The sequence below is a fragment of the Protopterus annectens genome, chromosome 3.part0 (genome assembly GCF_019279795.1).
Source record: "Protopterus annectens isolate FY-2018-M chromosome 3.part0, PAN1.0, whole genome shotgun sequence".
Classification (NCBI taxonomy): Eukaryota; Metazoa; Chordata; order Ceratodontiformes; family Protopteridae; genus Protopterus; species Protopterus annectens.
In genome coordinates, this window is record NC_056731.1 from 1,447,758,567 (window position 1) to 1,447,778,974 (window position 20,408).

The window sequence follows — 20,408 nt, forward strand, 5'->3', positions numbered from 1 at the left end:
TACAACCAGTACTTGCCAGAAATTCCTGCAGCTCCTTCAGTGTTGATGTAGGTCTCTTCGCAGGGTCTCTTACCAGTTTTCACCTTGTCTTTTCATCAATTTTGGAGGGACGTCCAGTTCTTTGCAATGTCACTGTTGTCCCATATTTTATTCACTTTTTGATGACAGTCTTCAATGTGTTCCATGGTATATCCGATGTGGAAATTTTTTTGTACCCTTCTCCTGACTGATACCTTTCAATAATGAGATCCCTTTGATGCTTTGTAAGCTCTCTGTGAACCATGGCTTTTGCTGTAGCAGGCAACTGAGTAAATTTCAGAGAAATCGTACTAGGACAGCTGAACTTTACTTGGGGTTAATCACTGTCTTTTTAATTGATGGCAGGTGTCTACCCAAAAAGACTTGAATGCTGTAATTAAATCAAAAGGTGCTTCAACAAAGTATTAGTTTAAGGGTGCACACACTTATGCAACCAGGTTATTGTTCATTTTTTTGTCTATTTTTCCCCCTAACATATTTGTTTGTTTTTCAATTGAATTGTACAGATTATAGGTCACATTAAAGTTGGGAAAGTTTTGAAATGATTTATTGTGGTCTCATTTTTTATATCACAAAAACCTGATATTTTAACAGGGATGTGTACACATTTATATCCACTGTATATATATATATATATATATATATATATATATATATATATATATATATATATCAAATATATATACATATATATATATATATATATATATATATATAATACATATATATATATATATATATATATATATATATATATATATATATATATATATATACAGACATGTAACTATGTATATGTGTGTGTGTGTATTTATATATATGGATTTGTATCACTTCAACGAAAAACCATTTCACTGACACCCATTTCACTGAGACTAAAGTTAATTTCACCTAAAACTCATTTCACTGACAAGTAGTACTGTAAAGTAAGTCAAAGGTATAAGTCCTTTTCACCACTGTAGTGCGATCCTGTTGTTAGTATATATAGTTAGGGGGATGTGGGAGGTGTAGCAACCCATCTAGTTGGGTTTTATCAAATAATGTAAAACAAAACCAGACCAGAGAAAACCAAATTAAGTGGGGGGCTATACCCCTCCCACACAACCCAATGTGGGGGGCTGTGCCCCCTCACACCCCCTAACTATATATACTAGAACCAGGATTGCACTATAGTGGAGAAAAGGACATATACCTTTGACTTGCCTTAGAATACTACTTGCCAGTGAATTGAGTTTTAGGTGAAATGAACTTTAGGAGATTTGGTCTCAGTGAAATGGGTGTCAGGGAAATTGTTTTTCAGTGAAGTAATACAAATCCATATATATATATATATATATATATATATATATATATATATATATATATATAAAATAGTTCAGAGTAACAGTGAGTGTGGAAGAGAGGTGAAGAAGAGAGTACAGGCAGGATGGATTGGGTGGAGAAGAATGTCAGGAGTGATTTGTGACAGACAAGTACCAGTAAGAGTGAAAGGGAAGGTCTACAAGAGGGTAGTGAGACCAGCTATGTTATATGGGTTGAAGACAGTGGCAATGACAAAAAGGCAAGAGTTTGAGCTTGATGTGCCAGAGTTAAAGATGCTAAGATTTGCACTGGGTGTGACAAGGGTGGACAGGATTAGGAATACGTATATTAGAGGTTCAGCCTTGGAAGGTTTGGAGACAAAGCCAGAGAGGCAAGATTATGTTGGTTTGGACATTGGCTGAGGAGGGATGCTAAGTATATTGGGAAAAATATGCTAAGGATGAAGCTACCAGGTAACAGGAAGAGAGGAAGGCCTAAGATAAGGTTTATGGATGTGGTGAGAGAGGACATGCAGGTGGTTGGTGTGACAGAACAAGATGCAGAGGACAGGAAGAAATGGAAACAGATGATCTACTGTGGCGACCCCTAACGGGAACAGCCTAAAAAAGATGCTATATATATATATATATATATATATATATATATATATATATATATATATATATAAAAATGTGTGTGTATATCTATACATATATATATATATATATATATATATATATATATATATATATATATATATATATATATATATATATATATATATATGTAGATCCCATTTGAGCCAGCAAATTTATGTTTCATCAAAACGTAAAGTCCCAAACTCAATTATACGTAAGTGCATTTTTATGAAAATGCAGTTTCATGTAAGAACATAATTAAAACAAAAAAAAAGAGAAATGAAATAAAAACATGCAGTTTGCATGTTAGTTTAGTTGTGCATCAACGTTTAGCGTTGAAGTACAACTAAACAACTATTGCTGAGATCGTGGTACAGTGGGGATAAAGGAACATTCCCTTTTCCCCACTGCAATGCGATCTCTGAGTGAGAATATTAAAGTAGGTGGGGTGTGGGGGACACAGGGGGCTTGCCCCTGTTCATAATTGTGTTTAGTGTGTTTTTTTTTTTTTGGTTTAGGTTTTACACAAAAGTGCATTTTCGAAAAAATGCACTTTTGCGTGAGTGAGTTCGTGAATTTATGTTTCGGTGAATCGCTGGATCAAAGTAGATCCATATATATATATATATATATATATATATATATATATATATATATATATATGAGATACCTATACACACATGCATTTTATTTATATATATATATATATATATATGTGTGTGTGTGTGTGTGTGTGTGTGTGTGTGTGTGTGTGTGTGTGTGTGTGTGTGTGTGTGTGTGTATGGTTCTACTTCACATGACCTAAAACTCATTTGACAGAATTTCATTTGACCGAGACCAAATTACCTAATTTTCAAAATACTAAAAACTTATTTCACTAAATCTCATTTCACTGAATTTCAAGCTATAGACATGATGTGGGTTTCCCTTCACCTGTGACTTGCTTGTGATAAAAAGAATTACTGTAAGTTAGAGTGCTGACTGTCAGAATACCGATAGTCATGTAGTAAGTAGTGTTGCAGCGTTTCTAAATGTGGATATGTCTCTTTACATTTTTATGGGAAGTATCTAAAGTAATACGGCAGATGTTCTGTGCATTTCCAGCAGTAGTGGCAGTGTGTAGAGTACTGTAATGTAAATAAAAGGTATATGCCCCTTTCCCCACTGTAGTGCGATCCTGGAGTTAGTTTATATAGTTAGGGGAGTGTGGGTGGATTTGCCCCCTACCTAGTTTGGTTTTATATTGTCCAGTTTCTGTTAAGAGGGTAAATAAGTAGTTTTTAAGTTCTGGATAGAGTTAGTCATTGGTGTTGTAAGTGTGCATGTCTATAGTTTAAAATTTAGTATTTTGAAATTTAGCATTGTAAGCTTTCAGTGAAATGAGATTCAGTCAAATGAGTTTTCAGTATTTTGAAAGATAGATAATTTGGTCTTGGTCAAATGAAATTCTGTCAAATGAGTTTTAGGTCATGTGAAGTAGATCCATATATATATATATATATATATATATATATATATATATATATATATATATATATATATTAAAATGTATGCATGTACAGGTATCTCCATCTATCTACAAATGCTGAGTTGCTAGTTATTATATATAGATAAAAGTATCTATATCCATCTATCTATCTATCTATCTATCTATCTATCTATCTATCTATCTATCTATATTTATATATATTTTCTTTTAACCTGCTGCTGGCCCGCTGCCATGAAAAACTATATTTGCAAGAATAATATGTTTAACATTGGCATGTGTTTTCTGAAAGCTATAAAGCCTAAAACTCATAACAGTTGTAATTAATGACATCAATTCCAATGACTCTGACATAAACCAGAAATCTTCTAAGAAACAGACAAAAATATGAGGAAAATGTGGGCATTCTGCAAAAATCTGAATAGATGAAAGGAATGGAAAAATCTATACTGCACCACAGAAGTCAATGGCAACCAAAATAATGTTAAAGAGTAGCTAACCTAACCAGATTCAAACCCACCACCAGAAACTGTAGCCCGACTGATGTGCCCAAATACTTTCACAAATACAAGGTACAACTTCTCTACTATAACCTTCTCATCAAACTTCCCAAAACAGATGCCACTCATACATGCCTATGAAAACCACGATGAAGCATGTAAACCATTTTAATCAGTAGAATACATATCAAAGCAGGGAAACCATAACTCCAGTGTCACTTCTTTGTGAGACTGCCAAAGTTCCCTGCCTCTTGCACTGAAAAATTGAACATTTGTACTCCTTCATTTCTTTTTTGTTTCAAATATAAAGAAAATAATTATCTTGAAACCCAGAAGAGACCAAAACCAGCATAACGTGCACAGACCTCGGTCACTGGACAGGGGGTTCACTGTATTCAACAATGAATGGCCTGACAATGGTCTGCTAAAGTGTCATTTGTCACACACTGGCACATGGATGAATATTCCTTCCAAGAGGAGACATGCCACATCTGTTCATGGACATGGGCTTTGAACAAAATGTTTTGTTATGAAAATTAATTGTACTTTAAATTTGGACCATACTGTCAAGGATTTCATCCTAGGATTCAGTCTTATGTACTACAGCAGAAGTACTTACTGTTCTGAAGCAATCATGAGAAATCATTCTTCAGTGCAGTTGCTCCAGTGACACTGGCTAGTGGAACAGTTTGTTGTGTCTCATTTTATATTTGACATTTTAAGAATTTTACCCTAAAAAAACAGAACTGGAAAAGTCATTGAGAAGTGTAAAATTAACTGCATTTTAATAGTTTTGGAAGCTATGTGAATTGATGTAATGTAATGCTTGAAAACATACTGAATCCATAACTAAAAATGTGATATTGTCTTAACACACTGAGAATGTCTGCTTTATTATTGTTATAAAAACAAAACAGTGGTACTGAAAAGCAGACAGAAAACAAAAAGATGAATAAAAAAAGCATTCTTGGTGCAATAACACAACTTATTAAAATACTTGAAAGAACATGTCTGCTTAGGTTCTGAATATGACAATGAATGGCATTCTTTATTTTATATTAAAAGAATGCAGTAGTAAGTTTTTTTTTATTTCAGAAAGTTGACACTGAGGAAATGTCCCCCCAGTGTGACACTCAGGATTGTTTCCAATGGAGGGAGTGGGCTGTCCTACCTAGTGTTACTATAAAGAGATACGACATTTCATATTGACTAGAGGAGCTGCTATGTTGATAGGTTCATTGGCGATTACTAGGCATACAGTCCTTAAGGCCTAATTAAGCCTAACCATGCTCTCTCAAATTTATAGGACAGGTAGTGATGCCATTCATTTTATAGGGGGTATAACTTGGGTTGAGTATTTACATGCTTCTTCTTTCTATTAGGGATATAGGTAGCAGACCAGAAGTAAATATATAATTCCCCATCCACTGATCCAAGTTGTGCTTAAATAAGTGTGGGGATGAACTCTGCTTCACACGGATGGGAAGCCTGTTATAGAGAAGGAGTGCTCTGAGACATATACCTGTCTCTCCAAAATGTCTAATGTATGTTGCAGATGAAGTATAGGTCTCTAGACTGGATGTCTCAGATGCTATTTGTTTTGTGGATATGCAATAGGTTCATAAGTGCAAGATTGTAGGACAGAAATAGATCACCTCTCAGCAGTTTGTAGAAGACTGAGAATAAAGATAAGGATTTCAGCTGGTCTGCATTGGACATATTGTCTACTCCATGTACTCTTTTCGTGGGGAATGCTCCAGTTGTTACATGTGCCTGGTCAGGTGCTTACCAAAGACAGCACTGCACTCAGTGATTGGTCTAATGAGGGCAGACTACAATGGAGCAATGACATAACTGGGCCAAGATGCCATACCCTTGTCTATAGGTTGTGCAACATAGAACAATTCCCTTACTATAGAAGAGACATGATGGTTAAAGACCAAGCTGATGTCTGTATGCATTCCCAAGTCTCTGACTACAGGGTCAACTATTAGAGGTGTATTATCAATGAGGCAATTTTCCAGGGTGTCCATCTTTCTGGAAGATACTATTATGTAATTTCTGGCATTGAATATTAGACGATAACTTTGGCAACAGGTATTAGTATGTGTGAGGCCTTCTTGCAGGATGCTTGTGTCCTTGTGGGATTCTATGTCTGTGCCTAGTTTGCAATAATCTGCAAATATGATCAGACAGAGGCCTTTGATGTTGGCCTTGACTTCAGGAAAGTAGATGCCAAAAAACTGTGGCCCCAGCATCAAGCTGGGTAGGACTGCACTAGTGACTGGACTTTTTGTAGAGGTATACTCCCCTTCCCTTACTTGTTGTGTCCTATCTGTGAGGCAGCTGGTTATACAGTGGGAGACATAGGGGCTTTTACCTCATTTTATAAGCATGTCAACAATTCCTGCGTGAGGTATTATGTTCAATACACTGGCTAGGTTGAGGTAGGTGGTATGCACTTTTTTACCCTTGTCCATTGCTTTGGGGAGCTACTCAAAGAAGTTCACCAGGTTGAGTGGGTATGGTCTGCCCTTAATGAAGGCAAACTGGGTTGGATCTAAAACCTGAAAGTTTCTTATTTCATCATGTATCAAATCCTTCATTATTCTTTCCCTGACCATATGTATGATGTTAGGCTTATGGGTCAATAGTTTCCCATGTCCATGAATGGCCCACTTGGCCACCTCTGCTGAGTGGGATAAGAATTGCAGTCTTCCGTTCATTTGATATGAAGCTTTTTGTGAGGCTATGATTGACTATATTACTTCTGATGTTATTCATTTAGCTACTCTTTACCTTTTGAAAACCTACATTTTTTTTTTATCCCACACTTAGCATGGGCAAAAGAGCATTCCAGTATAATTGTTAGAACTGCTTATACTGGAATGTTGACCATCTCCCAATATAATGAACAGGGATGAGCACTTGGGAGGCAGTGCACAGTGCAGAGATCATATGGAAGTTCATTTGACATCACAAAACCACTTGTAATTTGGAAAGCTATCTCAAATTTCAACCCTGATGGAAACTGCACACGAAGTTCTGAGGTGCTAACCTGAAAACTAGAAGGTGGGAATAGTATGGCTAGATGAGATGGGTTACAGGAGGGAATAGTGATATAGTTTGTATGCAATCTATAATTTCCTCTGTTTAATGGGCTGCAATAAAACTGGTGTACCAAATAAAGAAGCGTCATTTCCATTACTTCTTCAATACTGAAGTTTCCCATTGTGCTCAAGAAGATCAATTTTATGATTGCACAAATTACTTCTGAATTTTCATCACACATTAATTAGTTTGTAATGAGGAATGGCACAGCTGAGAATCAGTCAGTACATTTAAACCCAAGACTGAGCCTGGTCCTCACTCAGTAATGTATGCATGGTTAGTTCTTTGAAAGAATAATGAATGCAGGAAATGTGATGTTACATGCTGGGCAGAATTTTTTCCAAAGTGATTTTTACCTTTTGCTTGCCACTCATCAAGATTTCCCAAATGGAACTCAAACCTATTCTCTCCGCTATACCATGTAACCCCAGTACAGAGAAGATAACCACATAGAGGGGTTATCGTCTGGGTACCTGTGAGGATGCTTTGTGCCTCTGCCTGTAACCCTGTCATCCACTTGCTCACCACAGAGTTGGGCACCCTTAACCATGGCTACATCAATTTGATTTTCCCTTAGTGATTGGGGTCCATAGGTAGCCATATTTGCCTATCCATAACCATGACTAGGATGCTCTCACCCCATCAGCTAGGTATATCTGCCTTATCCCTCAAACCAGGACTGGAAGGCATCTTTATCTGTCCATCACCATTGGACAAGTGGCCTCTGCGATCGGCAGCCTGTTCCATCCCAGGCAGAAGCTATGGAGGAATCTTCCTCTTGCCCTTACCCTACCCTTCGCACTTCATCAGCACTATTCTCCACTTTGGATGGCTCACAAATTACATTCTACGGTGTTTGTCTTTTGGAGGGTCTATAACATTTCAGTAGCTGAATTTGGGCTTTTGTTTTACTTACATTTAATGACCTTTCATTCTCACTTAGTAAGGTTTTCTCTTTCATTGTGTAAATTTCTCTGAACTCTGAAACATCATGTTTGACCCTTAACTACATTCACTGCCTGTGTTAGGTTTGCATGCTCTTTCCTTGTCTGCCATTTTTCAAAATTTGGGAATTCATGTTTCCTCCAACTTCACCGAGCAATAGCAACTCTTAATATGTTTCATGGCAATAGTTTCATGCTGCAAAAGGTCCACTTCAAAAAGGGCCATTTCAATTACTTGGTTAATTAACAAATACATGAATTAAATTAAATTACACATTGGGTTATTTTGAATTTTGATGCATTAAACTGTTTATAAGTTAGAATATGAAGATAAGTGTTGTATGGATAGATAAGTAAAAAAAAAAAAATCACCAAATATTGCAAAGACTGATATCTAATAAAGGCTCAGTATATAGGATTTATGCTAAATGTGCAATAGTGTTTTCAATTTAGCATTTTTTATTCAGATTTTAGCTCATTCAAACCTCTAGTACTTTTTTGTATGTTTTCAGTTAACAGCCACAGCTCTTTATAGCATCAAGACCTTTTTTTGGTCTGACTTCTTTAACTAAGTGAATTACCAACTAATAATAGAAAGGACAAGGATTTAGTAAGAAAATGACAATAAGATTGTTAATCAATGACTTACTGCAGTGAAGAAATGAATCACAATTTGACACTTTTTATTCATATTTATATTTGTCTTTTCATAACTGAGAGACCTACATGCTCTTGATGGGTATGATGTGAAATGCCATGGTGGGAGACAGGAAAAGTCATTGCAAATGTCCATTTATGTCACACTATACTGGAAATAGTGCTAGTTGTTTTTTAGTAAGTATGAAAATAAAAATATTTCTATATGTACTTTATAAAAGCAAGTGCCTTACAAACTATTATGTAGCATACCTTAGATGTTGTTGAAGAAAAATGTCATTGATATTTGCACTGTAAGTTGAATATCTTGAAAGAGAGATATTAGTATTATTTGTATTGCTAGTTATACTAAGTATATTTTTTTAATGTTTCTGTAAATATCTCAATAAGCATGGACTCAGAGGGGAATTTCTTGCTGTCATGGGTAAGCTTAGGTCTGGTTAATAAAGGTGTTCTAACAATAGATGTCTAGATTGCACAGTTTCCAAGATATGTCAATTTGCTTGTGAAAGTTTAGTAAAAAAGAATAATTCAGGATTTGTGTGCATTATAATATATTATAGTATTTATAGAAAGATTATAAATGCACTGAAAATTATGATGCTAAATAACAATTCTTACTGATAGCACTGCTATTTTTACAGTTTTTCAACTTTTATTGTACACAAAATATTTACATTTTTTATCTTATGCTTTTTAAGTTGAATTATCAGATAAAATGCTTTGGAAAGCAAAGGCATGTGTAGGCTGATAGAGGTGTGACATTCTACATCACATGAATGAAGGCAAATGTCCTTTATATGACTTGCTAATTTGTGTGACATCATTTTATCATAACAGCAGTCCCTTACCTTTGTTTACTTAGAGTCTATATTAGATTAACGAAGTTTCAGAACTTCGAATACCATATGGTCGACACCATATGATCAAAGTTCAGAAACTTCAAAAGCTAAAAAAAAAAAAAAACCCAAACAAACAAAAGTAAGTGCTTTAAGCAGAAGGGAAAGCCCCCCTGCACCCCCTACACTCCCACTACTTAAATATACAAACTCAGAAATTGGGCTACAGTGTAGAAAAGGGAAATCTTCCCTTTCCATGCCATTCACCATTAAAGTGCAATGTCGGAGTTGGTATATTTAAGTAGCGGGGGTTGCAGTCCCCCATGTGGGGGGTGCAGGGGGCTTGCCCCCCTGCTAAAACACTTTTAGTTTACTTTCCTTTGTTTTTTTTTTGTTTTTTTATTTTTGATTTTTGAAGTTTCACAACTTTGATCACATGGTGTCTACCATATGGTATTTAAAGTTCTGAAACTTCGGTAATCTAATACCGACCTATTTACTTAAACAGTAATTTTCTTAAAAATATGGTAGGTGATTTGTTTCTAACACACATGATGTTTACATGAAACTACATTGTAGTTCACTATTGCTTTCTCACTTGAAATACTAATTGAACTAAAATCCATAATGCAGATTTAGGTAACAACTCCAGAATGTGTTTGCATGTGTGTGTGTGTGTGTGTGTGTGTGTGTGTGTGTGTGTGTGTGTGTGTGTGTGTGTGTGTGTGTGTGTGTGCGTGTGTGTGTGTATGCGTGCACACCTGTGTGTGTGCATGTGTGTGTGTGTGTGTGTGTGTGTGTGTGTGTGTGTGTGTGTGTGTGTGTGTGTGTGTGTGTGTATTTGTGAATGTTTGTGTTGTTCTTTTAATCAAACTCAGAAAACAGTGTTTATTGCCCCAAACATGACAGAACATGCTAGAAAAATTCATAAGCATGGACTTTCTCATTTTAGTCCATTGTTGACTACTGTCCGGACAGCCCAATGCACACTTTGTATCGTGAAGCTGGAAATAGCCAAGCTTAATGTTCTACAGCTTATGAATTTCCAGAGTCACAATACAAAGGGTACAATGTGCTGCCAGTTATATGGTCACTAATAGACTGGAAACATAGAGCCTATGCTACACCGATAAGAATTGTTGTTTACTACTGTTTAGTTTGAATACTACAATGACCAGATATCCCACAGGAACCACAGTACTTTCTCCTGATGACAACTAATCTCTCTCTTGTCCTTTCCTGTAGACATCCATGTTCCTGGTTAGCAGGCCTACTGTCTGAATGATATACACAAAAACATGCATTCAGATAAATAAATCTGTGTGTTGGATGCATTCTTTGGGATGGGGTAATGGACAATTTGTTCTCAATGACATACTAGATTATTAGAAGTGTTGTTAATATTGGCCCGCACACCGACCCTAGCTTTATTTGTACGTTTTATGAATTTTTTGTGCAATTATTTTTAATGCCTGACCAATGTATATAGATGTATAGGTATGGTATATAGATAGATAAATAAAATTAAAAAATATATCTGGTAAACTCCATAGATTTTTATCTGTAGTCTTGGTTTATTAGCAGTAGTTTATCTTCACTCTTGATTTGGTAATATCTAATGAAGTTCCTCTAAACCTTCCACAATTACACAACTTACTGAGAACTAAACCAAAATGTTTACACCATTTGCAGAAAAAAAAAGTACCCTGACACCCTAAAAAACTCTGGCCTAGCTAAAGCAACCCCCTCAACCAATGTCTACAATTTGAAAATGCTAAAAATAAAACAAAAACTGCAGATTGCATTTCCCGTTCACTCGTGTGCTTAAAAGAAAAAGTAACTCCACACTCTTGCACATATTAGGTCAGCAATACATGGTCCCCGAAATAACAATACTGCCCTACTAAATTAAGCTTTAAGAAACAGAATTTGTTCTTCTTAAAATGAAAGAATCAAAAAAGAAAATCATATATTAATTTCAACTAGCTGTTTGGCAAGTTGCATTGTTGGCTAAATAGACTTGATTCTGATAGTTTAAACTAATTAAGCAGACTAAATAAAAAAAAAAAAAGCTAACAAATCTTACCATAACCTTAGATGAACTGCTGAAATGCAACAAATCAGTGAACTTTATCAAAAATATAAATAAGTAAATAATTTTTACCTCTTAATTAGATCAAAGCCATCCACAACACCATTTATAGAAATGTGTCCAAACTACCCAAAGCCTTATTTAGTTGAAATTACACAGCTTGCATAGTCCATTCAAGTCATTGGGAGATATATAAAAAAAAAAAAAAAAAAACAGGGAAATGGGGACATACCTCTCAAGTCTACCTCATTATGAGGAACGATCCTCATTTGGAGTCTTTAAAAGTTCATGTTCCTCAAAGTTCCACATTCAAAGGATCTATCACATAATCAAGGTTAGCACATTTTTAACAGATATCCGTGGTAAATAGAAATTAATTGCATTAATTCATTAAAAAAATTATTCCCTAAGTAAAAATATTACATTTTAATCATCCTGTGAGCTTCTTAGCTGAAGTTGTTAGCAAGTCTTCCACATTTTGTCCATTTGTTCCACATTATAAGAGGTAGTGTTCCTCATTTTGGAGATAAAAGGTTGAGAGCTGTGAATGGGGGGGGGGGGGTGCTGAATCTGGTTTGTGTGATGTGTAAAATATTTTTGAAGATCAAAGTAAATTGAGGGGACACTGCAGCTATTTCTTATCATTTCAAACTTTGTATTTCTGACTGATGGCTCACCCCTAAGGTATATGAGCTTCTGAAGGAGAGAAACGCAGCTTACAGGGCTAAGGACAAAGTAGCCCTAAGTCTAGCAAGAGGTAATCTGAGGAGGTATATAAAGGAGGCCAAGAGGCAGTATGGAAAAAAAGTGCAGAGCCACTTTGAAGACATGAAGGTTGCAAGGAGACTATGGCAAGGGATACAGGAGATCACTGACTACAAAATCAGTTCAGCACAATGTGAGAACAGCACTGAGTTTGAAATTCCTGGGTATACACATATCAGAGGATATCTTGTGGATGGGAAACACCAGCCAACCAATCAAGAAAGCACATCAATGCCTCCACCTTTTAAGAAGGTTGATAAAAGCTAAGCTTCCTCCTCATATTCTCTCCACCTTCTATAGAGGTGCAGTAGAGAGCATCCTCACCTGCAACTTCACAGTGTGGTTTGGAAGCTGCACAGTTACAGAAAGGAAGGTGCTACAAAGAGTGGTGAGGCTTGCAGAGAAAATAATAGGTCCCAGTCTTCCATTGATACAACATCTTTATTTTGCAAGAAGCATCCAAAAGGCCACCAAAATAATACAGGACAACATGTATCCTGCACATGGACTGTTTAAGCATCTAGCTTCGGGCAGGAGATCTCGCAGCATCTGCTGCAGGACTGCAAGATTCAGTAACAGTTTCTACCCTACAGTGATTAGACTTCTGAACTCAGACACTAATCCCAGGGGTCTGGATGCATAAGTTGATTTTTATTTATTTGTGCAATATATACATACATACCAGGATGGTGCAGAGGTGCAGCGGTAGTGTTGTTAACTCAGACCAAGAGGTTCTCTGTTTTGATTCTTGGCTGGAGTGCCTTCTGGGTGGAGTCTGCATGTCCTCCCTGCATTCATGTGGGATTTCTCCGGGTACTCCAGTTTCCTCCCACGTTACAAAGACATGCATCTGGAGTGATTCTTCCTGGGCTTCTGCTGAAAATTGACTTCATTCCAAGTCGGACTTTCCTGGTAAACAAATGTTATAATAAAATAAAAAAAATACTTTCCAAGTAAGTGCAATATTTATTTATTATATCCATAGTCAGTATTATTCAACCCACTCAAGTACAATATTAGACCAATAACTTAGGCATTTCAGTCTGTAATGTGTTTTGTTTTACTTTAAATTGGGTAGTTAATTTAACTTTGTAACGTATTCTTTTCGTACATGAGTGTTGGTAAATGTCTCTGCTCTTTCTTGTGTGTATTGGAAGTAGTATTGTATTTGTTAGTTATGTTTATTCCTCTACTTGTATGTGTTGCATCAATTTCCTTTGTAATCTCAAGAATCATCCTGATGCACAAAATTTGATTGTGTGTGAGTGTGGTGAAGTGAGTGGGTGAGTGTGGTGAAGTGAGTGGGTGAGTGTGGTGAGGTGAGTGTGGGTGAATGAGTGAGTGAGTGTGGGTGAGTCTCATTTCTGGATGTAATTTCTAAATTTTGTAAACTTTGTTTTTGTATTGTCATATTGCTTTACATTGCCCTACCGATATGTGACAAAGTACAGGCAGAAGCGCACAGTAACAGCTGCAAAAACTAAGAGCATAAATTTGCAATAACCATGCGTATACATTAATTGCATGTTTTTACATAAGAAACAGATGTCTGTCACAATTAATTGACAACACTACATCAGATTACAAGAAGTATGTAATACCGTAATTTTATGTAATTTAATGTAAATTTAATGCAACCGGATTTTTTAAATTGTCTTAAAAAAGCATGTTGGTGCTGTCATGCAAGTCTGTGAAATATTTTATGTTTATAGTGTGTCATTTGTTAGCTATTTAATCAAACAGGAAGGAAAAATAAGTGGGAGTTTGATGCTTTGCAAAACGGTGACTATTCCCAGTGCTATGTAGCTTGGTTCTAAATTTGACAGGAGGAGTGCAACAAAAAACGTGTCCCACTGTAAGGAGGGAAAGGCTGACAAGAAAACAGTACATTACTCTGGTCACCTGCTGTGAGCTGTCAATCACATGCAGATAATGGGTCAAATTACCCTTAGCTCTTTGACAGCTAGGGACAGTAGGTGTGAAGTGGGAGGGGAGATGCCTTGAAGAACTAGATTTCAGCCTTCACAAAAGAAAGCAAGTTAGCATTTCTGAGAAACAAAAGCAATAAAATGTACTTTTCAGTTCTGTTCTGTAGCATTTGCACTGCTTGTGTTTGAAGTAGTCATTGAAAAAGGATAACATTTTAACCAAAAGTAGGGGACTTTAAGACAGCAGTGAATGCCTGTTAAGTCAATGAAGTGACAGCAGCTTAAAGGAAAACGTGGCAGATCTGATGCAATTTTTTGGAGACAAACAATGCATTCTGGGATACTTAGAGGCAGAGTAAACAGTCTGAATTATTTCAAAATGCCAGCCCCCATGTGGTCAGAGTCAGAAATTGCATATAAAAATATCTAAAAAGCTCTAAATCGTCCCAGAGTGCTGTTAAAATGTAGGAAACACCAAACCATGATGAAATAAATATGTTTTTTTGAGTCTGAGGGTGCGGTTGTCCTTTAAGCTACACGTGTGTAGTTCTAAATGCCAATAAAGTTTATTTTGGCTTGACTTGACTTTGACTTGAAGTTTACCCTTGGGCATTTTAACCATCAGTCCTAAACATATATTGGAAATAGCGCATTCATTTTTTATCCAGACATTTAATCTGGGATAAGAATGAGAGGTGTTGGGGGGAGGGGGTGCTGGTAGCCAAAATATTGCTTCATACCTTTACCACATCCTGGCAATGGGAATGTTTTGTACTGGGCAAACCTTGCCCCTTTTATGTGTAATTCACATCACTGTGTAGGCCTAAAATGCTCTCTCCATGAGAATGCATACTTCACTACACATGTGCTGAAGGCTACCACAAGGTGATGGCCTGGTGAGCATAACATCCACCCCTAGGCCATGCATCTGTGTCCCTCCTCCGAGGGATTATGACTGTGTGCAGCTGGTTGTGTCCTGTCCTCTCCCCAGGATAGGCACTCCCATCCTTCCTTAGCAACTTGTTCAGGTACCCAAACAGGGTGTTTTGGCCAAAGTAGGGCTTTATTTGTCTTTGCCACTGGAACTGGCTACTTTTCAATCTTTTTGAGAGATATTGCTTGTTGCTTTTATGTGAATAACTTGTGTTTACTGTGGATTTTTTCTGTAAGCGATACTTTTAGTGACATCATTTAGGTGCATTTTTTTGTTAATTTTATTTAAATTTTGAGTGCTAATATTTTTATAAAACTTTCACTTTCAACAATGCATAACAGAAAATGTCTGATACAGTGTAAGATATCAGCGTCTGATGTTATACCAGTAGCAATCCTTAGAACGGGCTCCTATTAAGTGATTTAAGGCACATTCTTTTGAATGTGCCTTAATTGAACTTAAAAGAACAAAAAGGCAAAATAGCTAAGTAGCTTTTAAGTGAATTCTTTCCCTGGGAAAGAATTTGCTTAGCCGCTTCCATTACTTTGCCATTTTCGGCACTGTAGTACGATCTCGGAGTTGGTATATTTAAGTGGGGGGGTGTGGGGGATGAAGACTCCCACTTTATGTATTGTTTTAAAGGTTTTTTTTTGTTTGTTTTGTTTTGGAACAGCGATTTTTTTCCCTGGGAAAAAAAATTGCTGTTCTGAGTGTTTGGGATTGTAAGCTTTTGCTTACATAGGGTCGATAAATCAGCGTTCGCTTTTTTAAGCATTCACTGATTTAATATAGACCAGAAAGAACATATAGTTAAGCAGTTCTGAGAGTTATTGAATGTGGTGGTTTGTGTTAGAGGAAAACAGATTATTTTCAGGTCATTAGCAGTGCAAGTGGTTAAGATGATATTCATGGTGTATTGAACAAATGGCGCATGGTGAGCATAATGGTCAGTGTCTCCACTGTCCAAGCCCAAGCTAGAGGTTTGATTCTGACCTTTGACTGGTACTTGTATGAAGTCCACATGTTTTTCCTGTTTCTCTGTGGGGTTCCCCCACCTCCCAAAAACATGCTGGGTGTTTCCTCCTCAAACTCGTCCAAAAAGTTAATGGAGTTGTGGCCAGCAGCACAGACTCTAGGTGATGCCTATTTGGGGAAGAGTTGTGTAGGCCTACTGTGTTAGGCATTAAGTTTAGTACTCATTATCCTCTAGATGGGAGAACACAGATCACAGACTATGTACCATGTTGGCGATTATACAACAGTATAAAAATTGGTTCCAGGTGATTTAGTCCCATGGACTAATTTGCCAAAAATAAGCCTACTCCATACCTTTCAGTTGTTAAGATTTTCACAGAATGTGCTGCTTTTGCCTTATTTTTAGTGTGTTTCTCATAAAATGTGTGGTTTTCTGGCAAATCATTGATCATTGACATCACTAAATAATAACAGAAATTTGAGTTTCAGACTTTATATTCATTACAGAATGCATGCTAATGCAAGGCCTGTCATTCTGACAATTTTCTATGTTTATAAGAGCAATGTTTTATCTTTTTCCCTGACTTTGGGCCTTTGTTCCCCTCATTATTTTTGGCTTCGTCTAGACTTCCTACTCTAAGAGGTCGAGAGTTATGGCCTACTCCAACCTATGCCAGGAGCTCATGTTGTGTGAAAGGTCTGTGTGCCTCTATTAGCCATTGTATTCCTGCCATAAAGCCCGGCAACCTAGGGTCAATAAGCTACTGACTAGCCAGTGTCCAGTTTTCTAGCTTGGGTTACAAGGAGTAGCTCTGTTCAGTGAAAGTTGGATGTAAACCAGTCAAACTGCCAAACATGAACTAATGATTGCTACACTGATTGCAGGTTCACTGACAAGCTTGGAAGTGAATGGCATGATGGTAAGGAGGAAACTGGATATCCGGTGTATGCAGGAAACAGGGTGGAAGGGCAATGTGGCAAAACCACTTGGCTTGAGATACAGAGTATACTCTTCAGGGGAAGATAGACTAGAAATGGTGTGGGAATATTAGTGAGAGAGCATATTCGAAAGACAGTGAGGGATGTTATCAGAATTAGTAATAGACTCATGGCAGTCAGACTCCATTGTAAAGGTTTCATAATTTCAGCCTATGCTTCACAGAAGGGTTGTGGTAGTGAGGAAAAAAGTGCATTTAGGCAACAGTTGCAGGACCTACTAGATGAAGCAGGATAACATGATATGGTGGTGATAATGGCAGAGCTGAATGTTTATGTGGGACAAGCAGAACAGGGTTTGAAGATTTCCTAGGTTCACCATGTGTTGGCATTGAGAATAAAGAAGAAGAGACCATTCTAGACTTCTGTCTGGTAAATGGATTGATGGTGGACAATACATGGTTCAGCAAGGGTGACAGTCACAAAATCATGTACAAGTGTGGTCAGCATGCAACTTTTGTAGATTTTTTTTCCTAGTGAGGAAAGGGCATTGTGGTAGAATCTTAGATTGTAAAATAATTCCCAGCTTAACAGTTGGTCTACATTATAAACCATTGGTGGCCATAATCTTCTGCAAACAGTGGTCAGCGAAGGTTCTAAGGTCAATAGAGATTAGGCTGAAGTAAAGTTGATTGGAGCAAAAGCACAAAAGTTCAAAGGAGTATTTTGGGCTTTGGCACCTCAGGAAAAAGAGAAAATATGTAGAATTGAAGAACAACATCATCTAAAAACAGCATGTGTGAATACTATAAAACAGGTATGAGTTGACCCAGTTGTTTGGGATTCAGGAAATTGTATGGACAGTGACTTATTTGACCAATATGTGTCCATTGTTGTAAAAATGTCCTTCTATATTACACAGTTTATAAACAAAAGGATTGTGTCTAAATCTAGGAATGTAATTGTCCCCCTTTACTCAGCCTTCATTAGACAGTCAATGAATATAATGCCCCCTTTGGTATGCATCTGTCCAGACACATGCAACAAATGGAATTCCCACAGAGATACCTTACTAAAGGTACTTACTAAAAGGATACAAGGCCTAAAATACATGTCCTACGTGGACTGACTCAAAACCCTGTCACTATACTTGCATCCTAAGAAGTGATCTGTGAATGGCATACAAAGCATCATCTGACCGATTACTGATAGATTTACTGCACATCAGGAAATCATATGATATCAGAAATACTTGGCCTAGAGATCTAAACCTCTTCTGCTACATCAACAGAATGGTTTGGAAGGAAAGGTGTTTCTCACAGAGGATACAGCTACTGTGGAACATATTCTCCATCCACATAAAACAAAGTTCATCCCTGTCTATATTCAAGTGCAACTTATATCTATGGATGGGAAACAGAAAATTTACCACAAGACTGTACCCTGTACTACTAATGGAGAGATGCAGCTCCTAAATGCTTTATCCCATTCATGGGTCCCCTCAAATTATCCATGGCATGATCCCAGTTATTCTCATTAGAGGTAATATGTAATTGTCAGCAATGGGATTGGTAAGTCCAATCTGTAACCAAATGGGATAGGTTATTTAGAGTGCAAAATGGGAGACTGGCTAGGCTTAAAATAGACCTCAAGGGCAGCTAACCTAATACTTACTTATGAACCTATGAACCGATACAATATACAAGTTTAGATTTAGTTAAACCTTTAACAACTAAGCCTTTTATGAAGTTAAAATATAAACATATAAGCAAATGTGCAACACATTGCAAACTGAGAACAGTGAAGGTAATCATGTATAGTTTCATCATGACACAAATCATGTATAGAAACTCCTTGTGTTCTTACTGAAGAGTGCTCTCAAACAATCTGGAAATATAATTGCTGATAAGTATAATTCTTGGCACTTTAACTTTTCAGAGTTCTGCATTGTCTTAATTTTTGCATGATTGAATTATTTTATATATTTGTTGACTGAATTATTTTATATATTTGCTGGCATTGTTTTTTGTTTCTGATCTCTTCTGAAACTTTTTTTTTACCTCCCACCCACCCTATTCCTGTGGTGTTTCTTACAGATGGTTGCTTTGCAGTTGCCATCCCCTACCGTAAATTTGATCTGGGACACTCCATCCAGTCTAGTGTTCATTCTACCTAATACAGAGAGAACATCTGAGAAGGCCAATCCACTTAAGTTCTAAACCTAGAATTATCTTCTGCTCCTCCTTCCTCCCCTTGCACTTTACTAACAAAAAAAATCTCCTTGCGTTCTGAGTGCTTTGTGCTTCTCAGCTGATAGGTATATTTTTTGGCACTTCTTAACTGTTCAGAGTTCAATAAAACAGTTGAATTTAGTTCAGAATACATTTTGAATAAATTGCATTTATTTAAACTGTATTTGCTTTAATACTGCTACAGACTCAAGTGTGCTAGCTTGCACTGCACTTGAATTGTTTTTAGTGCTGTTTTAGCTGCTTTCTGAAAAAAAATCTAAGCTTGTTTCCTGCCTTTCCTGTAACTAGTCTAGTCCAGATACACATCTGCTGTATCCAGGACTGCTTCTAAGCTTCTGAGCCCCCCAAACCTTTCTGCATTGGAGGGAAGCCTTCTCACTTATCAGTGGGAGTGGTAAGTACAAGGTAGCCTATCTACCACAAGAGTCGTTTTTGGCCAAAAAATTGTAGTTTATTGACCATCTGGGCAGTTTTTCCATCTCTTTCTATTCCCTGGTTTAAGCACCTGTATTTGTGCTTGTTTCCTACCTTTCTTGTAACTAGTCTAGTCCAGATACAGATTTGCTGTATCCAGGACTGTTGGTAAGCTTCAGAGCCACCCAAGCCTTTTTGTGTTGGAGGGAAGCCTTCTAGCTTATCAGTGGGAGTGGTAATCACTCGATCGCCTATCTACCAAAAGAGGAGTGGTTTCAGGCCCAGAAATTTTAGCTTATTGGCCATTTGGGCAGTTTTTTCCATCCCTTTCAACTTTCTGATTTAAAAGTTTACATCTGCGCTTGTTTCCCACCTTTCCTGTAACTAATCTAGTCCAGATACAGATTTGCTGTATCCAGGACTGTTTGTAAGCTTCTGAGCAGTGCCAAAGTCTGCTCTTCAGTTTTTCCCTTAGATCTGCTAGTTCTCTCCTCTCCTGCACTTTTACTAGCATATTAGTTTAGCACTTTATCAGACTTTTTGTAGCAATTATTGTAGCACACAAAAGTACTACCAGCATTAAACGTTCTACAAGG